The sequence below is a fragment of the Dendrobates tinctorius genome, unplaced genomic scaffold (genome assembly GCF_039654945.1).
Source record: "Dendrobates tinctorius isolate UK_male_01 unplaced genomic scaffold, ASM3965494v1 ptg000043l, whole genome shotgun sequence".
Lineage (NCBI taxonomy): Eukaryota > Metazoa > Chordata > Amphibia > Anura > Dendrobatidae > Dendrobates > Dendrobates tinctorius.
The window spans coordinates 19,714,392-19,736,310 of NW_027361711.1; the positions used below are offsets into that span (position 1 = coordinate 19,714,392).

At 44.5% G+C, this 21,919-nt stretch overlaps 1 protein-coding gene across 1 annotated transcript in view; it reads right to left on the reverse strand.

Annotated features, from left to right (window-relative positions):
* STC2 (stanniocalcin 2) overlaps positions 1-21,540 on the reverse strand; it is a 152,799-nt gene extending 131,259 nt beyond the window's left edge. Inside the window, exon 1 of the mRNA XM_073575236.1 lies at positions 21,415-21,540. The gene's annotated coding sequence lies outside the window, so the exon portion shown is untranslated. The remainder of the gene's footprint in view (positions 1-21,414) is intronic.
* Positions 21,541-21,919: the final 379 nt, after the last annotated feature.

Here is a 21,919-nt window from a genome sequence, read left to right on the forward strand (position 1 = left end):
TATGTATGATGGGTATATGGGCACGGGACTATGGGATGGAAGATAATTATAACTTGTTATAACTAACCACAGTTAGTTACTATGCCCGAGCAGCGCCGGGCTCTTCAGCTAGTAAATATATATTTATGTATTTTTCTTTAAGGGAATGAGTCACCTACATTTACATTTTTTTAAACAACCATTAATACCACATACAAGGGACAAATATCATCACTCCATGACCAGACCACATAGTAACCAAATAATATCACATACAAGGAACAAATACCGCCATACCTTAGCCAGACCACATACTACCACCACATAGTGACCGAATAATACCACATACAAGGAACAAATACTGTTGCACTATGGTCAGACCACATATTACCACCACATAGTAACTGAATAATGCCACATACAAGAAATAGTGCCACACCATGACTAGACCACATTTTACCACCACATAGTGACTGAATACTACAATACTGATCATTAATTAAAACAAAACACAATACTAAGTGCCATTGTGTACAGGAACTCTGTATTTACGGTCAGTGTACAGGTAATACAGTGATCACTGGTGACATTATACACAGGAGCTCTGTATATAGTGTCAGTGTGCATTTAATGCAGGGATCACCAGTGACATTATACACAAGAGCTCTGGATATCATGTCAGTGTACAGGTAATACAGTGATCACCGGTGATATTATACACAGAAGCTCTGTATATAGTGTCAGTGTACATTTAATCCAGGGATCACCAGTGACATTATACACAGGAGCTCTGGATATCATGTCAGTGTAAAGGTAATGCAGTGATCACCGGTGACATTATGCACAGGACTGATGTATATAGTATACAGTGTATAGTGTCAGTGTACAGGTAATACATTAAATCACCAGTGACATTATACACAGGAGCTCTGTATAAAGTGTCAGTGTACAGGGAATACAGTGATCACCGATGATCATTAACACAGGAGCTCTGTATATAGCATCAGAGTACATGTAATACAGTGATCACCACTTCCAGTGATATTATACACAGGAGCTCTGTACATAGTATACAGTGTATAGTGTCAGTGTAGAGGTAACACACTGACTCACCAGTGACGTCTCTAGCTGAAGTCTTTCATCTTTGCTTTCCTTTTCTATCCAGCACAGACCGCCATCACTTCTTCCAGCCAGGACTCGTCTCTGCATAAAATAACACAGTTAACTAGAGCACCACTTCCAGAGCACATTCCCCACTTTTTCCCTTTCTTCTACACTACACATTTGAATACAGAGGTGCACCCACAATCAATATATAATTGGTTATTATACAACCCACCATTCCAAATATAAATTATAATCCACCACTGTGCACCCACTAACTATAAATAGCCACTTTCCCCATTTAATATATAAATTAATTTGCACCTGTACTCTTTCCCTGAATTCATTACCAGTCACTTCATCCTCAATGCCCCCACTATGTACCCCCTGCTCTAAACCTAATCCCGGTTCATTATATTTACATGCCCCTCCCGCCCCACTTCATTGTCATGTCTTTCTCTCCCACCCTCTATTCATTATCAACTGCTCTACCCCACATTTAATACATTGTTTACTCCTCCACCCTCAAAATTCATTATTTGTTCTCCCCCTAGATCATTATTCATCATGTGCAGTCTCCCTTCCGACACTTCACCATGTGCAGTCCCCCTTATTCCCCCACTTCATCATCTGCAGTCCCCCTTAGCCCCCACTTTCTTGTGCAGCCCCACTCCCCTTCATCATGTACAGTCACCCTTACCCCCCCACTTCATAATATGCAGTCCCCCTTACCCCCACTTCATGTGCAGCCACACTCCCCCTCCATCATATGCAGTCCCCCTTACACCCCAGTCATCATCTGCAGTCCCCCTTACCCCCATATCATCATGTGCAGTCCCTCTTACCCCCACATCATCATGTGCAGTCACCCTTACCCCCACTTCATGTGTAGTCCCCTTTACCCCCGACTTCATCCTGTGCAGTCCCCCTTACCCCCATATCATCATGTGCTGTCCCTCTTACCCCCTCATCATCATGTGCAGCCCCCTTACCCCAATTCATCCTGTGCAGTCCCCCTTACCCATCACTTCATCCTGTGCAGTCCCCCTTACCCCCACTTCATCATGTGCAGTCCTCCTTACCCCCACTTCATCATGTGCAGCCCCACTCTCCCCCCACTTCATCATGTGCAGCCCCAGTCCCCCCACTTCATCATGAGCAGTTCCCTTTACCCCCCACTTCATGTGCAGCCCCACTCCCCCTTCATCATGTATAGCCCCACTCCCCCCACTTCATCATGTGTAGTCCCACTCCATCATGTGCAGCCTCACTTCATCATGTGCATACCCACTCCATCATGTACAGCCCCACTCCCACCACTTCATCATATGCAGCCCCCATATATGCAGCCTCCTTTATCACCCAAACCAAACTCCATCATGAGCGGTCCCCTTACACCCCCCACGTCATCACTTGCATGACCCTCACCCATTGAATTCATTTTATAAAGAAAACAAAAAAGCTTTTCACACTTACCTCACAGTCGCTCCCCAGCAGCGCCTCTCTGCTTCCAGCGTGGGGTACATGTCAGCGCGTGCGTGATGACATTATAGTGCATGCCCGACACCTAATCCGGAAGGACTCTCTGTACATGGAGGGAGCGGGAGATGGCCAGGTACAGCCCCCGGCCCCGGCGTGATAGGACTGTGATTCGAACACGGCCGTGCACAATTTGCTGTGCGGCCGGCCTTGTACAGCTGCTGGGGGAGAGGCCCGGGGGGCATTTGCCTCTCTGCCACCCGGCCCAGCTCCCAACTGGAGGATTCCATGCCGTTTTGACTGATACGGAGCCACAGTAGGGTAGGATACCATTTAATGGGGCTGTATTAAGCTTTGCATTAGTTGTCTATTTAAGACATATCCTTTTTCCCCTTTTTACTCAATTAGCATATTGTGTATAAAAAAGAAGAGAAAGAAAGATCAACCAGCTGGATATGGATAAAAAACCTCTCCTTTATTTCATATCGTTAAAATGAGTCCAGACAAGTTAAGAGCAAGAAGAGATTCAGAATTTTTAGTGATATCATGTAAAGATATCATTCAATTGTGTGTCACATAAGGATTCTATTAGGACTTTTGATTTTCCCTGACCCCGCACCTTTGATGCATAAATACCTTTTTTTTTTATCTTGGTTGAGATGTTTGTAAATCGCTGGGGTTCGGTCCGATTGGCAGGGCTTATTCATTTTCTCTCTCCCCCTCCTCGGCATGCTGAACATAACTTCATTTGTGAATATCACAGATGCAGCAGTTTTTCTACGCTTGCGCATTGAAAAGGCCTCCGGCGCTTGCGCAGTATGCTTTGCCCAACTGTGGGCAAAGCATATATTCGGTACTGTGCATGCGCCGTTATTTTTCAGCGCGATCTATGCCCCGGAAGTCTTCACATGTAGGACACTCTTCCTGGACGCCGGATGCATGCTGAAAAATACCGGTACATGTGCAGTACCGATTATATGCTTTGCCCACAGTTGGGCAAAGCATACTGCGCAAGTGCCGGCGGCCATTTCAATGCGCAAGCGCGGAAACACTACGTGAATGCAGGAAGAAAAACAAAGAAATGCGTAGAGCAAGACGGGGGGGGGGAGAAGGCGAATAAGCCCCATCCATCATACCGGACTGCAGTGATTTACATACATCTCAACTGAGATAAAAAAGGTATTTATGCATCAAAGGTGCGGGGTCAGGGGGAATCAAAAGTCCTAATAGAATCCTTATGTGACACAAAATTGAATGATATCTTTACATGATATCACTAAAAATGGGTGACAGATTCCCTTTAACAAGCTTTGCATCCCCCATTCTCCTGATTTCATCATCCACTCTTAGGCTGTGTTCACACACAGCGTTTTTTTAGCGTTTTTTACCGCGGTTTTTACTATAAAACCACTAAAAATAAGCTGCACAGTCTTTTCTATGCATTTTTCACTTTTTGTGCACATTGATGCGTTTTTTACCGCAAAAAAAAACCGCATCGCGGTAAAAAACGCAGCATGCACATTAATTTTGCGGATTTTTCGGCGGTTTTGGCTTCTTCCATGCGTTTAGAAACCGCTGCGGTAAAAAACGCATCAAAACCTCGCAAAAAAACGCTCAAAAACCGCCGCGGAAAAATAGGTGCGGTTTCTGGGAAGGGATTCAGGTTTTTGTGCAGAAACTTTCTGCAATGTGTGCACTTAGCCTTAAAAAAGATCCACAAACCATCTTGAAGAAGCATGAGGATGTGCTAGCACAGTAAGGTGTCAGTTTACATAGTTTATTAAAACTCTAAGGAGAGGGGAAGGAGGAGGAGGAGGAGTAAAGAGCGCTCAACACAGTGAGAAACCAGGCAGATTATTCTGCAGATTTCATTTCAGCCAACCTATTTCACTTAACCGATGGATTCACAGTTACACTGCTTAATTCTGCTGTATAATGTTCTCCATTCCGATGCTGCTGTTCTCTTTGTGAAAAAAGAAAAGCAGAAATCCTTCATGACTCTGTTTGGTATATATGACTTCATGGCAGCTAGACTGCACTCACAAGGTCAAAAGAAAGCTTCAAATTAGAAAATGAGTCTACAGAAAGTAAAGCTAATGAAAGGTGCAGAATATGTTTTATAACAACCAGAAATTATGCTATTTCTCATGTAAACACACATGATAACTATTTCTGGAAAGTTACCTTCCTACCAGGCCAAATTTTACAATTCTGACTAGTGTCACTGTATGTGATAGTATGTCTGGAAAGTTTCAATTTATCCTAATGATTTTGATATTGTTTTTATTGACACATTGTACTTTACATTTGTTGTAATTTTAGGTAAATTTTTTTTGTATACTCTTCAAAATACTTTGGTGAAAATTTAAAAATTTTAAACTTTAAATTGTTACGCACTTAAACCACATAGTTATATCACACAAAATACTTAATAAATAATAATAATAGTAATAATAATACCAAATAACATTTGCCACATATCTACTTTTTTTTTTCTGTGTTTATTGTGATTGATCTAGAATCTGTGCGCAGTCACGGCAGCCCCGCCCTGCCCCAGGCTTTATTTATTTTTGCATCCATGTCTGAGCCTGCATTGCCCTTCATCTGTGTTTGCTGGTCAGGCAGTGTGTGGAGGTCAAACCTGAGATGTCTGTGTTCAGACCTGGTTGGCCTTCATCTGCACCTGCTCCATCTGGCTGCACGGGAGTGATGCAGATATGCTTCAGGTATTGATTGCATTTGATATGGTCTTGCTTTTAAAACATTTAGGAGGCCGCAATGGAACAGTGAATAAATAAAAATGTAGAGTAGGACCCCCCATATGAGATTGCCTTGGCATGGCGGGGTGGCTCAATATATTGATCAATATTTTGCTAAATGTCTCATTTTGAATGCAGTAAGATATGTGCATATGCACCTCATGTTATGCGTTCTGACCACTGGCAGTGCTGGCTCTTCTCTCTTTTTATTGCATATTGGTTTTGTCGCTGACCACCACTGTTGCCGTGCACGCTGGGTCATGTTCGCCATCTTTTCTGTGTTTATTGTGATTGATCTAGGCTGCTGTGCACACTCACGGCAGCCCCGCCCTGCCCCAGGCTTTATTTATTTTTGCATCCATGTCTGAGCCTGCATTGCCCTTCATTAGAGTTGAGCGACTTTTGTTTTTTTAGGGTCGCATTTCGTTTCGTGAAACCCGACTTTTCCAAAAGTCGGGTCGAGCAAGATCGTCCGATTATAGGGAAAAGTCGGGGTCGTCCCGAAACACGAAACCCAATGTAAGTCAATGGGGAATAAAAGTCGGCAGTGAGAGGAGGACAGGAAACACACCTACAGTGCCCATTTGAATGCCAAAAGCATCAATTCTTCTTACTTAAGCTTGTCAACCTTAATTAACTTCATAATACAAGTTACGCACTGAAAAATGGGGGTAATTTGGCTAAAGTTGTGGGGGGGGGCTGGCTCCAGGTTTTCATGTGCCCTGGGCGAAAGAGCGCCCCTTTAACACATACCAAAACTCATCATGCTCCGATACGGCAGAGAAATAGCGGTATAGTACAATGAAAAATACTTCACTTTTTACATCTCATGACGAGGCCCATCTATTTCTCCATACAGAATCATTGGTCCCATATAATGTTTGAAACAGTATATGATGAGCTCCACATAATGCTACAGTATATGTTGGTCACCATGGATGAAGCTCCACTGTCTTATGGGCCCAAATAATGCTCCAAACATAATGGGCCACATTTCTAATGCTCTAGTGTATAATGGGCCCTGTAAATGCTGCTCCAGTGTCTGATGTCCACCTTTGGAATGTTCCAGTGTATGGTGGGCCCCATCTATCATTCTCCAGAGTAACGTGCTCCCCAAAAATTGCTGTCCCAACATTGAAAACAATCAAATAAGTCTCCTCGCTAGGGAATCCCTGTACTAGTCTGGACTCCTCGTCGTCCCCATCTTCCATCTCACTGCACAGTATTTCAACCTTGCAAGTGCTGTGATCCTGAGCAAGCAGGGGGGGCCCACTCGTTGGCGACGGCACTGGCACAGGGCCCCTGATAGTACGGTGGTGTGTGTGATGGCGGGTGGGCCGAACCTGCACTTTCATCTGCAGCTTCCTCTTTGTCACCGTGTAAGATGGAACTGTATATGGGAAGGGTAACCTGAGTTTCATCAGGGTCAGATTCAGGCCGTGTAGCATGCGAGGGGAATGTAGTGGTCTGGGTCAATGTACCAGCAGATTCATCGAGCAGTGGCTGGGCATCAGTGCACTTGTGTCGCCCCCAGGAGTACGGTCGCCACAGTGGCATTACCTTCCTCCTAGGGAGTGTGATGTCATGCTTGGGAGCAACGAAGGATCTCTCTAGCAGGTTAACTGATTGGGCGGCGTTATTCCCACGAGTCATGACCCTCCAAACAGCGTTCATGAAGGCAAATTGTTTGTTTTACGTGGGCAGTATGGTTGCAAAGCTGAACATTAAAGGAATGTCCAGAAGGGCACCACCAGGAGTGGAGCCTACGGTTAAATTCGACTCCACCTGGGAAACCTCAACCATGCCAGCTACAGAACAGATGCACACATTGCAAGCTTAATTCCGTTAACGAACGAGACTCCGTCATGCCCCGCGGTCCGAGTCCGGCTTACTAGAGGGACACGTGAGGCTCTGGCACATGAGATTGGCCAATAACTGGTGTGTCATGCCCTTACATGTCCGTGGCTGCATGTGCGCTACACTGAAAAGGCCAGCGTTTGTCGCTTACAGGTGCAGATAACCCGCTGAACAACGTTAGTGATGGGGATCACTGATTACAATTATTACCCGCGAACAATGATTTCCCAGTAAGTGCAGGTCAACTGCAGTTCCGGAATTAGTCCTGTCATTCCTGAAAAAATGAAAAACTTACGTGTGCAAACCACAGGTGCTGTAGCTTGCTTAACAGCTCGCCAGCCGTTCTCACGCCCAGTATGGATTACACGTGATTGCACAAAGGTTAGAAAGGGTACCGTATCCCCAGATAACATGTATGGATAGCGTACACATTCAAAATATATGTCTCAGGAGGCAGGCTCAGACGGTGTTAGGCCCAGTATGGATTGCACGTGATTGCACAAAGGTTAGAAAGGGTACCGTATCCCCGGATAACATGTATGGATAGCGTACACATTCAAAATATATGTCTCAGGAGGCAGGCTCAGACGGTGTTAGGCCCAGTATGGATTGCACGTGATTGCACAAAGGTTAGAAAGGGTACCGTATCCCCGGATAACATGTATGGATAGCGTACACATTCAAAATATATGTCTCAGGAGGCAGGCTCAGACGGTGTTAGGCCCAGTATGGATTGCACGTGATTGCACAAAGGTTAGAAAGAGTACCGTATCCCCGGATAACATGTATGGATAGCGTACACATTCAAAATATATGTCTCAGGAGGCAGGCTCAGACGGTGTTAGGCCCAGTATGGATTGCACAAAGGTTAGAAAGGGTACCGTATCCCCGGATAACATGTATGGATAGCGTACACATTCAAAATATATGTCTCAGGAGGCAGGCTCAGACGGTGTTAGGCCCAGTATGGATTGCACGTGATTGCACAAAGGTTAGAAAGGGTACCGTATCCCCGGATAACATGTATGGATAGCGTACACATTCAAAATATATGTCTCAGGAGGCAGGCTCAGACGGTGGTAGGCCCAGTATGGATTGCACGTGATTGCACAAAGGTTAGAAAGGGTACCGTATCCCCGGATAACATGTATGGATAGCGTACACATTCAAAATATATGTCTCAGGAGGCAGGCTCAGACGGTGTCAGGCACAGTATGGATTTGACGGCCCAGATTACACAGCGGAGGAGCAGGGAGAGGTAAAGATTGCAAATGCTGGGGCCCTGCCCAAGCAAGGGGGGCCCACTCGTGGGCGTCGGTACTGGCACTGGGCCCCTCATAGTACAGCGGTGTGTCTGACGGCGGGTGTGCACCACCACCGTCAGAGACACTTGATTGCACTATGAGGGACCCTGTGCCAGTGCCCGCGCCCCGAAGAGTCGGCCTACCCACCTGTCCAGGGCAACGGCACTCGCACGGTGTCGTGCACTAGGTGGTGACCCCAGCCATGGGGGGGGGAGGCAGCACAGTTAGGGAGTTTTAGAAAGTGGCATATGTTGATGTTGGACATTCAGCTGATGCAAAAGGCGAAATAGGTCAAGTCCCAGGAAGAGGTGGACCAAAGCAAGCCATTTTTCTGTCACCCTATGTGTCATCAGGGGAAGGTGGGACAAAATCCTTGGAAACCCATGCATGGTTCATTTTAATGAAGGTTAGATCATCCACATTTTGGGTTGACAGACGGGTCCTTTTTTCTGTCAGGATTGATCCAGCTGCACTGAAGACTCTTTCCGATAGCACACTTGCAGCTGGGCAAGCGAGCTCCTGTAAGGCATATTGGGCCAATTCAGGCCAGGTGTCCAGTTTAGCGGCCCAATAGTCAAAGGGGAATGACCTGTGTGGGAGAACATCGATATGGGAGGAAAAGTAGTTTGTAACCATGGTTGACAACTGCTGTCTCCTCTCACTTTCCATCGATGCAGTATTACCAGTTGTGTGAGCGGTACTTGAAAAATCAGTCCACAACATTGTCATGAAAGCCCTGTCTCCAATGCCACTTCTGCTGTGTGCACCACGAACACCTCTGCCAAGCTGCCCCCGGCCCGTACGGCTCGTGTGAGAACCATCACCGCTGCTGTGTGCTGGGAATGCCTCAAGCAACCGATTTACCAGAGTTGCTTGTTTATTAGCCAATATTAGGTCAAGGTTCTCCTGTGGCATGATGTTTTGTAATTTGCCTTTATAGCGTGGATCCAGGATGCTGGCCAACCAGTAGTCGTCATCGTTCATCATTTTGGCAATGCGGGGGTCCCTTTTTAGGATCCGCAAGGCATAATCTGACATGTGGGCCAATGTTCCCGGTGTCAATGATGCACTGCGAGTGCTGGTTGGAGGAGCACTTTCTGGCAAATCCACATCCCTCCAGTCACGCACAAACCCTGTACCAGACCTTGCCACGCCAACATTTTCACTTGCCCCACGAGATGCATCCTCCTCCCTTAAGTAATCATCCCCATCATCATCCTCCTCCTCCTCTTCTTCCTCCACCTCGTCCAGGAGAGGTCCCTGAGCAGACAATGGCTGAATGTCATCAAGGATTCCCTCCTCCTCTTCCTCCTCATCAACATTGGCTGCAGACGCCTGCTCCTTAAGGTGCGTCAAAGTTTGCATGAGCAGACGCATAAGTGGGATGCTCATGCTTAGGATGGCGTCATCTGCGCTTACCAGCCGTGTGCATTCCTCAAAACACTGAAGGACTTTACAGAGGTCTTTCAGCTTCGACCACTGCACACCTGTCAACTCCATGTCTGCTCTCAAAGTGCCTGGCCGTGTATCCTCCCACAAATGCATTATGGCCTGCCTCTGCTCGCACAGCCGCTCCACCATGTGCAGGGTGGAGTTCCACCTTGTTGCAATGTCGATAATGAGGCGGTGGTTGGGAAGGTGGAGCAATCGCTGCAGCTTCTGCATACGAACGGAGTGTACAGGCGACCGGCGGATGTGTGCGCACAGTCTTCGCACCTTCTGGAGCAGGGCTGTTAACTCCGGATAATTTTTGAGGAAGCACTGCACCACCAGGTTCAAGGTGTGAGCCAAGCAAGGTATGTGACTGAGTTTTGAAAGGGCTATGGCTGCCACAAAATTACGGCCGTTATCACTAACTACCTTGCCTGCCTCAAGATGTACACTGCCCAGCCATGACTCAGTTTGTCGCTGAAAGTACTCGGCCAGCACCTCGGCGGTATGTCTGTCGCCCAAACACATCATCTGCAACACAGCCTGCTGACGCTTTCCACTAGCTGCTCGATAGGGGGACACATCGTGTGAAACAGTGGCAGCTGCAGATGGAGTGCTCGTACGACTGCGCTCTGTGGACGAGCTTTCGCTTCTGGAGGAGGAGGAGGGTGGAACGCCTACAGCCAACTGTTTCCTATACCGTGGGCTAGGCAGCACTGTCCCACCACCGCTGTCCCCTGTGGACCCTGCATCCACCACATTAACCCAGTGCGCAGTGATGGACACGTAACGGCCCTGGCCATGCCGACTGGACCATGCATCAGTAGTGAGGTGCACCTTTCCGCTCACTGACTGCTTGAGTGCATGGACAATGCGGTCTTTCACATGATGGTGGAGGGCTGGGATGGCTTTGCGAGAGAAGAAGTGGCGACTGGGTAGGTCATAGCGTGGTACTGCATAGGCCATGAGTTCGCGGAAAGCTGTGCTTTCCACCAACCGAAAGGGCATCATCTCAAACGAGATTAGTTTGGCAATGTGGGCGTTCAAACCCAGTGTACGCGGATGAGAGACTGAGTACTTTCTTGACCTACTCATAGTGTCTGGGAGGGTGAGCTGGACATGAGAGCTGCATATGGTGGAACTAGCGGTGGACAGGGCGGACTGAGAGAGGGTTGATGATGGTGATGGAGTTGGTGTTCTTTCTGATGGCCTAGAATCAGTCTTTCGTTGATATAACAGTGGGATTCCCTGACTGCTGTGGCCTTGCAACGACACCTCAACATTTGCTGCTGTGCTAACCGGTGGGCTTACAGTGGGGGAAACAATGTAGCGTTGCTGACTACCTTCGTTGTGATCAGTTGCACATGTGGCACTTGAGGTTTGGTGTTGTGTCCACGCTTGCAAGTGCATGCTGGTTAAATGTCTAAGCATGCAACTGGTATTCAAATTTTTCAGATTTTTCCCTCGGCTAAAGGTCTTTGCGCACTTCTTACAGATAACCTTGGCCTGATCATGAGGATTTTGTTCAAAAAAGTGCCACACTGCACTCTTCCTACTTTGGCAGACATTTTGCGGCCTAGCACACTGTGATGTTTTGACCCTCTAGACAAGCTGTCCAGCAACTCTTTTGATGTTTGGAACCTGTCTTTGGAGTGCTCCGGGCCTGCCAGATAACAGCTGTTGCGATGTCGATGTCTGCTGTGGATGCTCCTCATCTGAGCTATTGGAAGCAGCACCCTCTTCCCCCAATGGATGCCAATCTGGGTCAACAACTGGGTCATCCATCACCTCCTCTTCTATGTCATGTGCACCTTCCTCTGTGTCACCGTGTATGGTGGTATAGTGTGCGGGAAGGGGCACCTGAGTCTCATCAGGGTCAGAATCTGGCTCTGTACACTGCGAGCACAATGTAGTGCTCTGAGTGAATGTACCAGCAGAATCATCCATCAGCGGCTGTGCATCAGTGCACTCCATGTCAGATTCATCTTGGTCTGGGTAATTCACCATTTCACTTGATAATCCAGGCATGGTATGTGAAAACAGCTCCATGGAGTAATCAGTAGTATGGCCTGCGTCATCCTTCAATCTTGGTTGGGGTGAAGGACACAAGGAAAGGTGTGGTTCATGAACATGAGCCTCCAATGACGACTCAGTGCTTTTACTTTTTACAACTGAAGAAGAGGAGGCGATAGAGCTGGAGGCTGAGTCAGCAATGTAAGACAAAACTTTTTCCTGATGCTCTGGCTTTAAAAGCGGTTTGCCAACTCCTAGAAAACTAAGCGTTCGAGGCCTTATGTAGCCAGACGATGACGCAGGCTCAACACCTCCTGCATTCGGTCCTATTTTGCTCTTGCCACTACCATCAGATCCACCACCAACACCATCATTACCAGCTGCCAACCCCCGCCCAATTCCACGGCCTCTTCCACCAGCCTTCCTCATTTTTGGTAGAAATGTAGACAAAATCCAACAAACTATATAGTATGTAAAACAAGGTACAAGGTGTCTATAGGACAGGGGAGATTTTGAATTTCTGCACACACTTTTGGACACTGGACACTTTTGGATTGTGTGAGGCCCAATGAATATCTGAGCGCTATGTGACAGGCTCGATGGCACAGCTGTGACCTAAGTGACTAGAGGATAAGGGAGATTTTGAATCTCTGCACACACTTTTGGACACTGGACACTTTTGGATTGTGTGAGGCCCAATGAATATCTGAGCACTATGAGACAGGCTCGATGGCACAGCTGTGACCTAAGTGACTAGAGGATAAGTGAGATTTTGAATCTCTGCACACACTTTTGGACACTGGACACTTTTGGATTGTGTGAGGCCCAATGAATATCTGAGCGCTATGTGACAGGCTCGATGGCACAGCTGTGACCAAAGTGACTAGAGGATAAGGGAGATTGGATTGCTTTTAAAAAAGCAGTTTGCGGAGCAGTGGGTAAACAGCAATGCCAGCCTGTCAGGAAGCCTTAAAAGGCAGCCCAACAACCAACACTACTGATACACCACAATATAGCCTCCCCTTGCACTGCACACACAGTGACTGGTGTGTTGTGCAGGCCAAATCGCTAGCAGCAGCAGAAGCAGTTTTTTTTTCTTCTCAGCAGGACAAAAAAAAAAAAATTGGGCTTGCTTTTAAAAAAGCAGTTTGAGGCCCAATGAATATCTGAGCGCTATGTGACAGGCTCGATGGCGCAGCTGTGACCAAAGTGACTAGAGGATAAGGGAGATTGGATTGCTTTTAAAAAAGCAGTTTGCGGAGCAGTGGGTAAACAGCAATGCCAGCCTGTCAGGAAGCCTTAGAAGGCAGCCCAACAACCAACACCACTGATACACCACTATATAGCCTCCCCTTGCACTGCACACACAGTGACTGGTGTGTTGTGCAGGCCAAATCGCTAGCAGCAAAAGCAGTTTTTCTGTCTTCTTCCCTGCCTAACGCTCTCCCTACAGAATCAGCAGCAACCTCTCCCTATGCTAAGATTGGCAGAAGTAAGATGGCGGTGACGCCCACCAAAGCAAGCCAATCACTTGCATGCCCTTCTGAAAGATGGTGGTGACCCGTGCCTATGTCATCACGTTGCCCACAGTGTCCGTGGATCCTGATTGGCTGAAAAAGAGCGCAAAACAAACTTTTGAAACGCGACTTTGGCGAGTAAGTCGCCGACCTCGTGGCCGACCTCATCCTAGGGTCGGGTTTCGTTTCATGAAACCCGACTTTGCCAAAAGTCGGCGACTTTTGAATTTTTTCGACCCGTTTCGCTCAACTCTACCCTTCATCTGTGTTTGCTGGTCAGGCAGTGTGTGGAGGTCAAACCTGAGATGTCTGTGTTCAGACCTGGTTGGCCTTCATCTGCACCTGCTCCATCTGGCTGCACGGGAGTGATGCAGATATGCTTCAGGTATGGATTGCATTTGATATGGTCTTGCTTTTAAAACATTTAGGAGGCCGCAATGGCACAGTGAATAAATAAAAATGTAGAGTAGGACCCCCCATATGAGATTGCCTTGGCGTGGCGGGGTGGCTCAATATATTGATCAATATTTTGCTAAATGTCTCATTTTGAATGCAGTAAAATATGTGCATATGCACCTCATGTTATGCGTTCTGACCACTGGCAGTGCTGGCTCTTCTCTCTTTTTATTGCATATTGGTTTTGTGGCTGACCACCACTGTTGCCGTGCACGCTGGGTCATGTTCGCCATCTTTTCTGTGTTTATTGTGATTGATCTAGGCTGCTGTGCACACTCACGGCAGCCCCGCCCTGCCCCAGGCTTTATTTATTTTTGCATCCATGTCTGAGCCTGCATTGCCCTTCATCTGTGTTTGCTGGTCAGGCAGTGTGTGGAGGTCAAACCTGAGATGTTTGTGTTCAGACCTGGTTGGCCTTCATCTGCACCTGCTCCATCTGGCTGCACGGGAGTGATGCAGATATGCTTCAGGTATGGATTGCATTTGATATGGTCTTGCTTTTAAAACATTTAGGAGGCCGCAATGGCACAGTGAATAAATAAAAATGTAGAGTAGGACCCCCCATATGAGATTGCCTTGGCGTGGCGGGGTGGCTCAATATATTGATCAATATTTTGCTAAATGTCTCATTTTGAATGCAGTAAGATATGTGCATATGCACCTCATGTTATGCGTTCTGACCACTGGCAGTGCTGGCTCTTCTCTCTTTTTATTGCAGAATATGTTTTATAACAACCAGAAATTATGCTATTTCTCATGTAAACACACATGATAACTTTTTCTGGAAAGTTACCTTCCTACCAGGCCAAATTTTACAATTCTGACTAGTGTCACTGTATGTGATAGTATGTCTGGAAAGTTTCAATTTATCCTAATGATTTTGATATTGTTTTTATTGACACATTGTACTTTACATTTGTTGTAATTTTAGGTAAAATTTTTTTGTATACTCTTCAAAATACTTTGGTGAAAATTTAAAAATGTTAAACTTTAAATTGTAACGCACTTAAACCACATAGTTATATCACACAAAATACTTAATAAATAATAATAATAATAGTAATAATAATACCAAATAACATTTGCCACATATCTACTTTACATCAGAATAATTTTTTAAACATAATTTCTTTTTGCTAGTAAGTTGTAAGGATTAAAATTTTATCAGCCACTTCTCATTTTGCCAATAAATGTACACAAACAATTTTTTTAACGACACTTCACATTTGAAATTACTTTGAGAACCTATGTGACAGAAAATACAGTATCCAAAAGTGACACCATTTTAAAAATGACACCCCTTAAAGTGCTTAAAACCATATTCAATAAGTTCCTTCAGGTGCTTCACAGAAATTAAAGCAATGTGGAAGGAAAAAATTAAAATTTTACCTTTTTCTCACAAAAATGTTGCTTTAGCCCCATATTTTGCATTTTCACTAGGGAAAAAGGAAAACTGGACCCCAAAATTTTCTGGGCAATTTCTCCTCAGTACATCGATACCCCATATGTGGCGGAAAACTACTGTTTTGGTGCGCGGCAGCCCTTGGAAGTAAAGGAGCACCATTTGACTTATGGATAGCGAATGTCACGTCGTGTTTGTAGAGCACCTGATGTGCCTAAACAGCGGAAACCCCACACAAGTGACCTCATCTTGTAAACTAGAATTTATCTAGATGTGTGTTGAGCATGTTGAAAACCCAGGTGATGTACAGAATTTTTTCTAGATGTGTGTTGAGCATGATGAAAACCCAGGTGATGTACAGAATTTTTTCCAGATGTCCAGATGTGTGTTGAGCAAGTTGAACACCCAGGTGCTGTACAGAATTTTATAACGTTGAGCAATGTAAATTAAAAAAATAAAAAAAATCACATTTTTCCTATAAAAATGTTGCTTTAGCTTCAAGCTTCAATTTTTTATTTTCACAAGAGTAACAGGAGAAAATGGCCACCAAATTTTGTTGTGCAATTTCTACTGAGTACACTGATACCCCATATATGGTGGAAACCTACAGTTTGCAAAAGGAAGGAGTGATGTTTTGGAGCAAACACTTTGATGGAATTGTTTTCAATTTAGTATTTGCAGAGCCCTTGAGGTGGCAAAACAGCAGAAACCTCAAACAAATTTTTCACTCTGTTTCATTGCAGCCATCTGGTAAATTCAAAAAAGTTCATTTTTTCTCATTAATGTACACTCTGCACCCCATCTTGACTAAAAAAACAGAACTGTAGAAATTTTTGCAAATTTATTAAAAAAGAAAAACTGAAATATCACATGGTCATAAGTATTCAGACCCTTTGCTCAGACACTCATATTTAAGTCACACGCTGTCCATTTCTTTGTGATCCTCCGTGAGATGGTTCTACTGCTTCATTGGAGTCCAGCTGTATCTAATTAAACTGTTAGGACTTGTAAAGGCACACACCTGTCTATATAAGACCTCACAGCTCACAGTGCATGTCAGACCAAATGAGAATTATGTGGTCAAAGGAACTGGCCACTGTGCTCAGACACAGAGTTGTGGCAAGGCACAGATCTGACCAAGGTTACAAAAAAATTTATGCTGTAATTACGGTTCCTAAGAGCAAAGTGGCCTCCATAACACTTAATGGAAGAAGTTTGGGAACATCAGACGTCTTCCTAGACCTGGCCATCCAGCCAAACTGAGCAATCGCGGGAGAAGAATCTTGGTGAGAGAGGTAAAGAAGAACCTCAAGATCACTGTGGCTGAGCTCCACAGATGCAGTAGGGAGATGCGAGAAAGTTCCACAAAGTCAACTATCACTGCAGCCCTCCACCAGTCTGGCCCTTATGGCAGAGAGGCCCTACGGAAGCCTCTCCTCAGTGCTAGACATATGAAAGCCTGCATAGAGTTTGCTGAAAAACACATGAAGGATTCCCAGACTATGAGAAATAAGATACTCTGATCTGATGAGACGAAGATATACCTTTTTGATGATAGTTCTAAGAGGTCTAGGGGTGTTTTTCAGCTGCAGGGACAGGATGACTGGTTGCAATTGAAGGAAACATGAATGAGGCCAAGTACAAATATATCCTGGATGAAAACCTCTTCCAGAGTGCTCTGGACCTCAGACTTGGCCAAAGGTTCATCTTCCAACAAGACAATGACCCTAAGCACACAGCTAAAATAACAAATGACTGGCTTCAGAACAACTCTATGACCTTTCAACCCTTATTCATCAGTGGGTGCACCAATTCCTACAATTTTTGTGTTCCCACTCCCAGGACAGGGGGACATTCAGTGTGTTCAATCCAGGTGTCTCTTCCTTCATAAACTCTAAATCTGTGGGTATACCTTAAAGTACTTTTGCACAGTTTGTACAATTATTTTACATACCTTGCCTTCTTACTGGGCAAGTATTGGCTGAATTTAAGCCTCCTCTTGAAGTGTATTTGGGACTCATCTACACAGATGTCCCTTTGGGGAATGTACATCTCAACAAATTTGTTGCTGAAGTGAACAATGACCGACCTTACTTTGAAATGTCGGTCAAAGTTTGGGTCATCTCAGGGTGGACACTAAGCATTATCGTAATGCAAAAATTTGTGAATAGCCTCAAAGTGTGTCCAGGACATAGCCATGGGAAAAACTGGAGTGCTAAATGAAATATCAACACTCCAATATCAGCGAACTACTGACATCTTCACTTTCCCAATGTGAAGCGCAAGTCCCAAAACTTCATCATTTCTACTGCATCTATGAGGGTCCAGTTATTTAACCTCTTCATAAGCGGAGCATTTTTCGGTTTTGCTTTTCATTTTTTGCTCCCCTTATTTCCAGAGCCATAACTTTTTTATTTTTCTGTCAATATGGCCATGTGAAGGCTTATTGCTTGCAGGACGAGTTGTACCTTTGAACGACATCATTGGTTTTACCATGTCATGTAACAGAAAAAAATTACAAGTGCGATGAAATTGCAAAAAAGTGCAATCCCACACTTGTTTTTTGTTTCGCTTTTTTGCTAGGTTCACTAAATGCTAAAACTGACCTGCCATTATGATTCTCCAGGTCATTACAACTTCATAGACACCAAACATGTCTAGGTTCGCTTTTATCTAAGTGCTGAAACAAAATTCCAAAATTTGCTACAAAAAAAAAAAATGCGCCAATGCCGAGACCCGTAGCGTCTCCATTTTTCTTGATCTCAGGTTGGGTGAAGGCTTATTTTTTGCATGCTGAGCTGACGTTTTAAATGATACCATTTATGTGCAGATACGATCTTTTGATTGCCCGTTACTCCATTTTAATACAATGTTGCGGCGACCAAAAAAATGTAATTCTGACATTTTGAATTATTTTCTCGATACGCTGTTTAGCAATCAGGTTAATCCTTTTTTTATTGATAGATCGGGCGATTCTAAACGCGGCGATACCAAATATGTCTATATTTGATTTTATTTTTATTGTTTTATTTTGAATGGGGTGAAATGGGAGTGATTTGAACTTTTAGATTTTTTTTAATTTTTTTCATATTTTTAAAAACTTTTTTTTACTTTTGGCATGCTTCAATAGCCTCCATGGGAGGCTAGAAGCTGCCACAACTTGATCGGCTCTGCTACATAGAGGTGATGCTCAGATCGCCTCTATGTAGCTGAATTACAGACCTGCTATGAGTGCCGACCACAGGGTGGCGATCATAGCAATCTGGCATCAACAACCATAGAGGTCTCAAGGAGAGGAGGGCTCTGGCTCATTTGCTTTCTTGGGGTGTTTGCATAAGGAAGAGGAGGAAAAATAGAGGACGGTGGCATCCTCTCACTTTCTTTTTTTATTATTGAAGGCAAAGAAGGAATTCCAATCCAAAAATTGGCTTATTTAATACTGAAGTCCCACAACTATAATAGAAACAAAGCAATTGCTCCTACCAACTGGCTATAGTCTATACAAAATAAAAAATTTAGGGCCTTTCTGTATGATGTGCATGGCCCGGTTTTTGTACCACACCTTAGCTTTCCATATGGCACTATAGGGATGGAGGAATTGTTCAGAGAGATCAACTCCCCCCATGTCCTTATTGTACCCCAGGAATCATATTGGTTTGGGGACTTGTGTAGATGTATCTTATATAGTGGTAGGGGTGCTGCCATTACCATGTATTGTGGTAAAAAAAAGTACATCCCTCTTGTCATTATACATGACAGAAGAAGAGATTGAGGAGGCCATAGAGGAAGGTGGCATCCTCTCCCTCACTTTTAGTGTTGAAGGCAAAGAAAGAATTCCAATCCCAAAATTTTAAAAAAGTGGCTTATTTAATACTAAAGTCCCACACCTATAACAGATGCTCAGCAGTTGCTGCCACCAACTGACTATAGTCAAAACTGAAAACGGCACAACAAGTTGTTTTTCTTCATCATTTCTTCAAAAATATTTCATCCAGTATGTATATACAAGTAATAGAAATAAGTTTGCAATATATTCACCACTGTGAATAAATCATCCAGACTGCGGTACAAGGCTTAAGAAAGGGGAAGATCCCCAGAAACGTCTCCGAAGTTGTGTTTCCCTCATTGTTGGTCATTGTCTCTACTCTCCTGCTCAATCTATGGAAGTGCATGTCTGCACAGGGATACCCACAACAAGAATCTGTCTGCAAGTCGGAAGCTTGCTCCAGACAACATACCGCAGTCTGGATGATTTATTCACAGTGGTGAAAATGCGGCAAAGTTATTTCTATTACTCGTATATGCATACTGGATGAAATATTTTTTGGACAAATTATGAAGAAATGTAATGGGGATGACCGCACCGCGGGTACCTGTGTGTTGGGGCTGGAATGGGTGAGGCTTCGTCCCCTGTACTAGGGGGAAGCTTGAGCCGGCAGAACCTTCCTCCTGTCTGAGGGGGCGTGGCTAAGTGTTACCAGGAGCAGCGCTGGGCACAGGAACAGACGAAGTTGGCAGTAAGTTGCAGAGCGCGGCTGAGGAGAGTGAGAGCTCCTGCTTCGGGACCGCAAGTCGGCACCCAGACATAGAGGTGCCAATCGCTCGGTAACGGTCAGTGCTGTACATGTGCCTCCTGACAGAGACTGTGACCAGGTACTGCTGCTTCCTGAATCCCCGATGCATATTCATCGAACCTCACCTAATTCTGACAGGACTGTTGCCTATACCTTGCCGGCCACTGGAGTCTCCGTATTGAGGACCCCACAGGACGCTTCAAAGAACACTGCCGATCGGACACATACCAGTGCCTCCATCAGGACCACACCGGATCCACGTCATGCCGACAGCTGTTGGCACCATCATCTACTCCGGGAATTTTTCTGTCAGGAAGACGTCCGATCGATAAAGTGACTTCTTTGACAACGACTTTATTTGTTATTCCTGTGTTGATTTTTCCCTAGTACACCCTTGTTTTCCCTATACTGCATGCATTTTACCTCACGTATTCCCTATTTCACTGTGTGGAGTAATACCTTGTATTACCCAAGTAAAAACTTTTTAACCCATGATCTGCCTCCTGTCAGTCACTGCATCCCACAACCTGCTTACAGAAAAACATCTTGTACTCTTTTATGTTTTGTATGGAGGCAAAGAAGGCATATGCCTCCTCAGATGAACACCATTTTTGGGAAGAGTGGGACGTTTTATTTTTCACCTGGGTGGTGTGGGTGTGTCTGCTGTGTTTTTCACGTGTGTCTGTTGGATAATCACATTTTATTTAGATATGTGTTTGGTGTAAACTGTATTTATTAATTTATAAATTTAGAATAGAAGAAAGGAAAAAAAGAATAGAAAGAATAGAAGAAAAAATCTTGAAATAAAAGCATAAAAATAAAAAGGAGTATATAAAAATTTGGTAAACTAAAAAAACTTACAAAACAGACAACAGTAAAAACAGTTACTGAGCAACTGTAACTAAATTTCAATAACCATAATTCTACGTAGTAGAAAAAAAGCTACTGTAAGTACTAAAATAATTTTCTAATAAAATGGTGAAACTACAATTACTAAATGGACATAAGTAAAAAAAATACTGAGTGATAGCAGCTATCTGATGCTGAGGCTATGAGCACACGCAGTTTTAGGTGCTGCAGATTTTTCCGCGCGGATTTGGAAAAATCTGCAGGTAAATCCACAGGTCAAAAGATCTGCGGTTTACCTGTGAATTAGCCTGTGGTTTAGCCCTGCGGTTTCACACTTCTACAATTGAGAAGGTGTGAAACCGCTGCGGATTCCACACAAAGAATTGACATGCTGCGGATTTGAACCCGCAGCAAATCCACGCTGAAAAATCCGCAGCATGTGCACAGCGTTTTTCAGTTTACCATTGAAAACAATGGTACTGTACAACGCAGCTAAATCTGCTGCGGAACCATAGAGCCTGAAATGCTGCGGATCTGCAGCAGAATCCGCAACGTGTGCACATAGCCTAAGTCTGATTCTATTTATTAGTAGAAAAAAAATGTAGTGCAAGTACTATAATAATTTTCCACAAAAATTCTGACACTACAATTACTAAATTTGTAAAAGAAGGAAAAAGATGCGGCACTCACCCAGATTTGCAGTGCAGAGTTTCTTTATTCAACCATTAAAGGTCACACAATAAAGGACAGGCAGATAACATGAGGCATGCGGGGGAAAAAGACGGACGACAGCCGTTTCACGTACACAGACGCTTCAACAGGTCCAGGTGTGTAATTACGTGATGTCATTTCCTTAAATAGTTCTATGACTAACAACAGGTGAACATTTAAAAAACATGAATGGACATTTTCAATTAAAACAAATAACATAATTACATCTTTATGCTGACTGCAGGAACAATCACAGCAAGAATTTTTTTCAAAAGGAGTGTATAAAGAGCCTTGGTGGGCTTTCTTTGAATTGAATTGCATACTTGTTTTGAGAACTGAGCACAAGGCCCATGCTTTTTGACTTTTCACCTGTGAATTTACAGCCACATGGATTTGTCTGAAGACACTATGGATCAGGCTGAACACAGTGCAACTAAACAAGGACTGTTAGCTGGCAGAGAGGATGCGGGGGTATTTTTTGCTG